This window comes from Manis pentadactyla, chromosome 10 (assembly GCF_030020395.1).
Source record: "Manis pentadactyla isolate mManPen7 chromosome 10, mManPen7.hap1, whole genome shotgun sequence".
NCBI classification, from domain to species: Eukaryota; Metazoa; Chordata; class Mammalia; order Pholidota; family Manidae; genus Manis; species Manis pentadactyla.
Genome location: NC_080028.1, coordinates 15,843,651 through 15,850,426, shown reverse-complemented (window position 1 = coordinate 15,850,426; position 6,776 = coordinate 15,843,651). Strand labels below are relative to the sequence as shown.

At 38.4% G+C, this 6,776-nt stretch overlaps 1 long non-coding RNA gene across 1 annotated transcript in view; it reads left to right on the top strand.

The window, feature by feature from the left end:
- Positions 1 to 500: 500 nt before the first annotated feature.
- The window catches only part of LOC118915542 (uncharacterized), a 57,196-nt gene continuing 50,920 nt past the window's right edge, over positions 501 to 6,776 (top strand). Inside the window, exons 1-2 of the long non-coding RNA XR_008999512.1 lie at positions 501 to 529; positions 5,104 to 5,188. This is a non-coding gene — a long non-coding RNA (uncharacterized LOC118915542). The remainder of the gene's footprint in view (positions 530 to 5,103; positions 5,189 to 6,776) is intronic.

Below are 6,776 nucleotides of genomic sequence, written 5' to 3'. Positions count from 1 at the left end.
TCATATTTCATGCATTGTTAGTGCCAAATTTCTTGTCTGCTTAAAGAATGGATATTCTCCAACAATGTCATTTTTAATAGCTCAGTAAGGTTTGATTTTTATGATACTCCATGATTTAACTCATCTTGAACTGTTGAATATTCCAATTACAAATTACTATCAATTACTACTTGTCCATTCAGGCTGTTATAACAGAATACCACAGACTGGGTAGCTTATAAACAATAGAAATTTACTTCTTACAGTTCTGGAGGCGGGAAGCCCAAGATCCAGGGGCCAGCATGATTCGGCTCTGGTGAGACCTTCCTCCAGGGTGTGGATTGCCAACATCTGCTTGTGTCCTCAGTTGGTGGCAGCGTTAAGGAAGCTCTTTCAGACCTCTTTGGGCATTAATCCCACTTATGAGGGTTCGGCCCTCATGACCTAACCACCTCCCAAAGGCCCCACCTACAAATACCATTCCTGGGGATTACATTTCAACATACGAGTTTTGGGAGGACACAGACCTTTCGTCTATAGCAGTGCTCTGGTAGGTGAAACTTTGGGTATGCTCACTTACATCCTTAGTATAAATTCTTAGTATACAGTGGAATTATTGGGATAAAGAATATATGCATTTATAAGGTTTTGTTTCCCTTTTTGCTTTCAAAGATTTTTTAAAAAGCATCTAGGTGTGCTAATAGTAACCAGTAGTGATATTCTATAATGTAAGTAGATTGTTTATAAAAAAAAAAGGGTGGCAAAGAAGGGGATACAGTTAAAGGCAGGCTCAATCCAATCCTTAGTTAATCATGCTATGTATTAGCTAGTTACTGTGTTTTAGGCACTATTGGTATACCTGTGTGTGTGTGTGTGTGTGCATGCTTGCGAGTTTGTGAGTATGTTTTGCTGGTGTGCCCATGTAAGCAAACAAAGCTAGCAGTCCCTGCTTCTAAGTCAATTCCTTTCCTGGTCTTGACCCTCCACTTGGCCCTGGTTTGGAGAACCCTAGCCCATACCCTGGCTTCTGACATCTATTTTCGCTCTCCCACCTTGGAATCTGCATTTCCAGTAACGGCCAATGGAATTAGCAACCGAGTTAAGAGCCCTGAAGTCTGAGCGGAGATGAGGCTTGCTCTCTGCCAGTGCTGGCTCTCATGGGACATGCCCGGCTTCTTTCTCAACCCCCACTAGGAGGAATTCAGGCTACCAAGGAGTAACTGGAAGATCACAGATCTGGGGCGGGGTGGGGGTAGGGGCACCTTTGCCCATATGCAACACAAAGCAGGCTTTTTCTTCTCATTAGGAGGCTTCCAAAATGCTTTTATTCCTTCTCTCTCCCTCCATATCTTTGTTCTTTCTCCTCTTCTTCCTCTACTTCCCCTTCACACCGAAGCATTTTCCAAACAGGAAAATGGAGAATTATACAAAGGAGGAAAAGGTAAAACTTAATGCCAAAAAAGCAGAGATAAAATATAATAGGCAGCAAATCTCCAAAGCTCTTATAACATCTGTTTTCTGGGCAATGGAAGGATCCTGGTTGAAGCTTAAACCTAAACACGACCTTCAGGAGCTGCTGGGGAGTCAGAAACTGGAATAATGAGATACACACAAAGCTCTGGAAGAAAAGTTGGAATGTAAGTGGCAGGTCCAGCCGTAATTACTCATGAAAAGCCAGGTACTATGGCAAGTTATTTATTTGATTTTTAATGATGAAAGGCCTCTCTACATTAGTTGATTTGGAGCCCAGAGATAAAGCTGGCTTTCTTGTAAGATGACTGTGAAAACATGCAAGGAAAACCACTTTATTCTAACCTGGAGGCTGATTGGAAGCGCCTTTATCAAAATGTTATTCTTTTCCAAAAGGCATTCATCATTTTCAACAAGGCTCCGTCCTGGTGTCATAAAATGAAGTCTTGCCTCGGGCAGGTGAAAATAGCAGCATTCAGGAAAAAAATAATTCTTCTGACTGCATCCAGGGAGCTGTCAGTATGATTAATGAGCCCCGACTGTCCCAGGAGGGTGATAAGGACCAATGCATTCTCACCTACTGTTTGTACTTACTCACCGACAGGCCTGGGCTCAGGTCCCCTGCATGTCATACTCATTCCACAAAAGTGGCCACCCTGTCTAAGAGAAATTAATGGGAAGGTTTTAGTTTAAAACTCGGAAAGGCAGGAATCTAGACTGGCTCTGTGACTAATTTGCTCTGCATCCTTGAGCAAATTTGTTAGTGTAGATTGGAGCTCAGTTATCTCATACTTAGCATGGCTCCTTGAGCCCCTCATTACTGGGCCACTGTCTTCTTCTCCAGCTTCATCCTTAGCACACCAGACCCGAGCTTTCTAAAGCTTCTTTCAACTCTTTCCGTTTTCCCTCCCTCCTGTTGCCTCTAGCCATTACCCAAGCCTGCCCTTGGTCTACTCCAGAATATACTTGCCTATTCTCCTTACTTGGCTAGTTCTGCACATCCTCCAAGCCTGAACTTAACTATGGCCCTCTCTGCAAAGCTTCCCTGGACCCTCCCCTGGTGAGTCAGGCTGTTCTGACAACCCCTCGTTGGTACCCTGCATTCCTCTCAAGTGCTGCTTTCCCCTCATATTGTGATAGCTTAATCATGCTGCCCCAGCTGGCCTTTGGACTTCTTGAAATCAGGAAAAATGTCCGTATTTCTCATCACTGTATGTGCAGCACCTACGTAGAGGGCCTGGCACATGGGAGAGGCTCAAAAAAAATAATAAGGGAATAAAGATATGAGATGAAATAAGTGGAATCATTATATGAATGGCACAAATGTTTGGAGTGTAAACACTATCTTAATATCCTAAGATTTGCTTTATTATCACCCACCCCCAACTCCATTCATAAACATGGAAGTTGCTGGACATTTGATACCCATTCGTTGATAGATAGGAAATGACAAAGGTCACCATGAATTAACGATGTCTTTTAATTAATTTGTATTTTATGAATCATAACAGCAACATATATTTGAAAATACTCATACATACAAGTAGTGGAATACTCCCCGAGAAACTAAAATTTCTGTTTTAAAAATTATTTTTCATTGTGAAAGGTGTCATAATATTAGTTTTGGAATCATTGAAGGTGGTGTCTCCTACCCATCTCCCTTTTTCCCTTCCCCACAATTCTTCCTGCTGTGTCGGGATGGGACTTTGAAAATCACTTGGAACATTTCTCTGGGAAAAGTAAATCACTTTTGAGTCACCAAGAATTTTTATTAGTAGTAATAGCACTAGTATCATGATTATTATTACTCACTTAGAAGGGAAATGATGATAGATAGATGATAGCTAGCTAGCTCAACAATTTGGGGAAAAGGGTATAATCAGATTCTTTGTGTTTTGAAGACTTAAAAGAAAACCTGTTTGACCGTAGTGGGAAAAGAGCAGTTCTGGGTCCAACAGCTGGCAGATCTCATACGCCATCCTAACTCATTTCTTCTAGAAGGGTTTAGACTTCAAATAAACCTGAAAAGCTGAGGCTCAGAGTTCTTTCTTGTAAACCTAAGCATTTCAGAGCAGGAGCAGCCTGCCCCACGGAATCCCAGTGCCTGCCGTGAGCTTCCATAGCTGCCAGGTGGAGGCCTACAGGGCTTTTTTCAATAGCAATATAATGGCAGAAGACTCATCAGTCCTTTGTTCTCTCTGCCCACTTGGTGGGAAATTAGATGGACACTCTTGTAGACTGCAAAGGTCCCTGGGATTTCTGGAAAATGTAAAAGAGAGAATCACTGAAAGGAGGAGAAGAGCTTTTCTGCTCATAGGTCTGTAGGGTTTGTTCATGAAATCTTGGAATGAGTTTTACAGGTGTGGAAACACCACCACCAAAGGCAAAGAGGTGAAAAAATGTAGGGTTGATGGGGGAACAGGAGTAGCTCAGCTTAATTTAATTCATAAAGAAGGAATGACACGTGAAATAGCATGTAATAGTGCAGTGATTTTGGAGCCAGACTTGAGTTTATTTTTTGGTTTTTTTTGGTTAGGCACATACTGATCTTCTGTTTTCTCCCCCAATATTTTATTAAGGAAAATTTCAAACATACTGAAAAGTTGAAATAATTTTACAGAGAATACATACCACTAGATTTTATAATTGACAGCTTACTACACTTGTTTCTACCATTGATGTATCTATCTACCAATCCATTTTTTGAAATACATTTCATAGTAAATTGCAGACTTCAGTACAGTACAATCTCCCCTAAATCCTTTGGATGCATGCCATTAATGAGTTTAATACTTGTGATTCTTTTAAGAATTTTCCTTTTGAGTTAAAAATTCCATACAGTGAAATGCATAAATCTTAGGTGTACCATTCAGTGAGTTTTGATGAATGTATTATCTAGTGCCCTACCAAGATATAAAACATTACCATCACCCTAGGAAATTCCCTCATGACTTCCCAGTCATTTCCTGCTCTCACACCCTTTAAGAGGCAACCATTTGTCTGATGTTTTCCCACCATAGATCAGTTTTGCCTGTTCTAGAATTTTTATAAATGATTTGCATACTTTGTATTCTTTTGTGTAAGATTTCTTTACTCAATACAATGTTTTTGAGATTGACCCATATTATAGTTTGCACTGGTACTTCATTCCATTTTATTACTGAGTAGTATCCTTTTGTATGCATATACCACAGTTCATATATTCATGCTGTTGATGGACATGTCAACTATTTCTAGCTTTTTACTATTATGAATGAGGCTGCTATGAACATTCCTGTACAAGTGTTTTAGCAGAAATAGGTTCTTGCTTCTCTTGGGTAGATACTTTGGAGTAGAATTGCTGGGGCTATTCTATACGTTAGGTGGTGTTGGGAGATAACACACTCTCTCACGTTCCTGTCTATCTGATGAGCATAGTAACTGACCACATTCATTCAGACTATTTTGCTGAAGATATTTGTATTGTGAACAGTCTTGAAAGATATGGTGCCTCTCTCCAGAGCAAAGAGTAACTTTGTTTACTGTCTAGTATAATAAATGTCTTTCTCTAGGGTAAAGGTCATGCAGGTTTATTGTCCCTTATAAAAGATTTGGGTTCTCTAAGGTCCTCCCGAAAGTGTTCCTCTGCTATAATCCAAACCTCTATGTGTGTAGATGTCACTTGGTCCTCTTCGCATCACCCTATGGGAATTGGAGCTTGGAGAACGGGCACTGGCTGACACTGACTACTACTACAGCTGTGAGTAATAAATATCCTTTGTCTCTTAACCAAGTCTCGTGACCCCTGCCAGCATCCAACAAACTGGGGAAGGCTCAGTTATTAGACTGAAGTTCAGTGAAATCTCAGACACTTCACAGTTTTTGCAGGTGTTATGTTTAGTCTTTAAGAAGCTGGCAGATCTTTTTTTTTAAAAAGGTGCATACCATTTCCTCTAACTTTATCCTTTTCAAGCTTGAGTTAGGTATGAATTTAGAATGAGGTCATTGATTTTTTACAAAACAGAACAAAACACCTGCAGGGATTATTATATGATTATATGATTGTATTTATTCTATGAATCAGCTTGGGGATATCGCAGCACTACTGGGGCTTTTCATTCCCTAAAAATGCACACTGTAGCTCCCATTTAATTTCTTTCAGTTGTGTTCTGTAGTTTTTAGGGTAGGGGACCTGTATGTCCTTTGTTGAATTTACACTGAAGTATTTTATGGTTTTTAATACTCCTGGCCATTGTAATTGTTTTTATTTTAAATTTCCTTTTATAATTGTTTGCTGCTAGTATATAAATATACATTTGTTTTTATATAAAAATCTCATATCCTGTGACTTTACTCCCTTCATTTATTTGTTTTAAGAGTTATTTTGTAGATTTCTGACAATTTTCTGCATGTACAATATCACCATCTGCAAATAGACAGTCTTACTTCTTGCCTTCTGAACTTGGTGCACTTAATTTTTTTCTTGCATTTCACAATGGCCAGGACCTCCAGTATAATGGTTCAATATAAAGGGTGAGAGATACATTCTTGTCTTTTCTGAATATTAGAGGACAAGGGTTAATACTTTGCCACTTAGTGATTTAAGTATGATTTAAGCCATCAGTCTCTTATAAATGCCCTTTAAGAGACTGAGGAAAGTCCCTTCTATCCCTAATTTCCTGAGAATTTTTATCAAGATGTTAAAGTTTGTCAAATGCTTTGCCTGTATCTATTAAAAATCATACAATCTTTTCCTTTATACTCTTAGTATGTTTAATTGCCTTGATTACTTTTTGAATATTAAAATCTTGCATTATTAGGATAATTTCCACTTGAACATGATGTGTTATCCCTTTTCTATACCTATGCTGGTTCTGTTTGATAATATGATGATGTTTTGTTAAGGATTTTGCATCTATGTTCATGAGGAATGTTGGTTATAATTTTCTTTTTGGTAATATGTTTGTCAAGTTTTGCATTAGTGTGATGCTGGCTTTATGAGATAACTTGAGAATTATGATTCTTCTTCAATTTTATGAAAAAGTATGTATAAGATTAATGGCTTTTTTTGTTTTCTTAAATGTTAGGTGTAATACATCATTGAAACCATGGACCTAGCATTCTGTGTGTTGGAAGTTCTCTGATAGGAATTTAATTTCTTCAATAGGTCTATGACTCTGCAAATGTTTTGTTTCTTCTTGTATCAGTTTTGTTCGGTTGTATTTTTAAAGAAGTTTTTTGATTTCATTTAAGTTGTTATATTTGTTGAAATAATGTTGCTCATAAAATTCCATTATTATCATTTTTTTATCTGTAAGATCCATAATGTATTTATCTCTACTGCATTT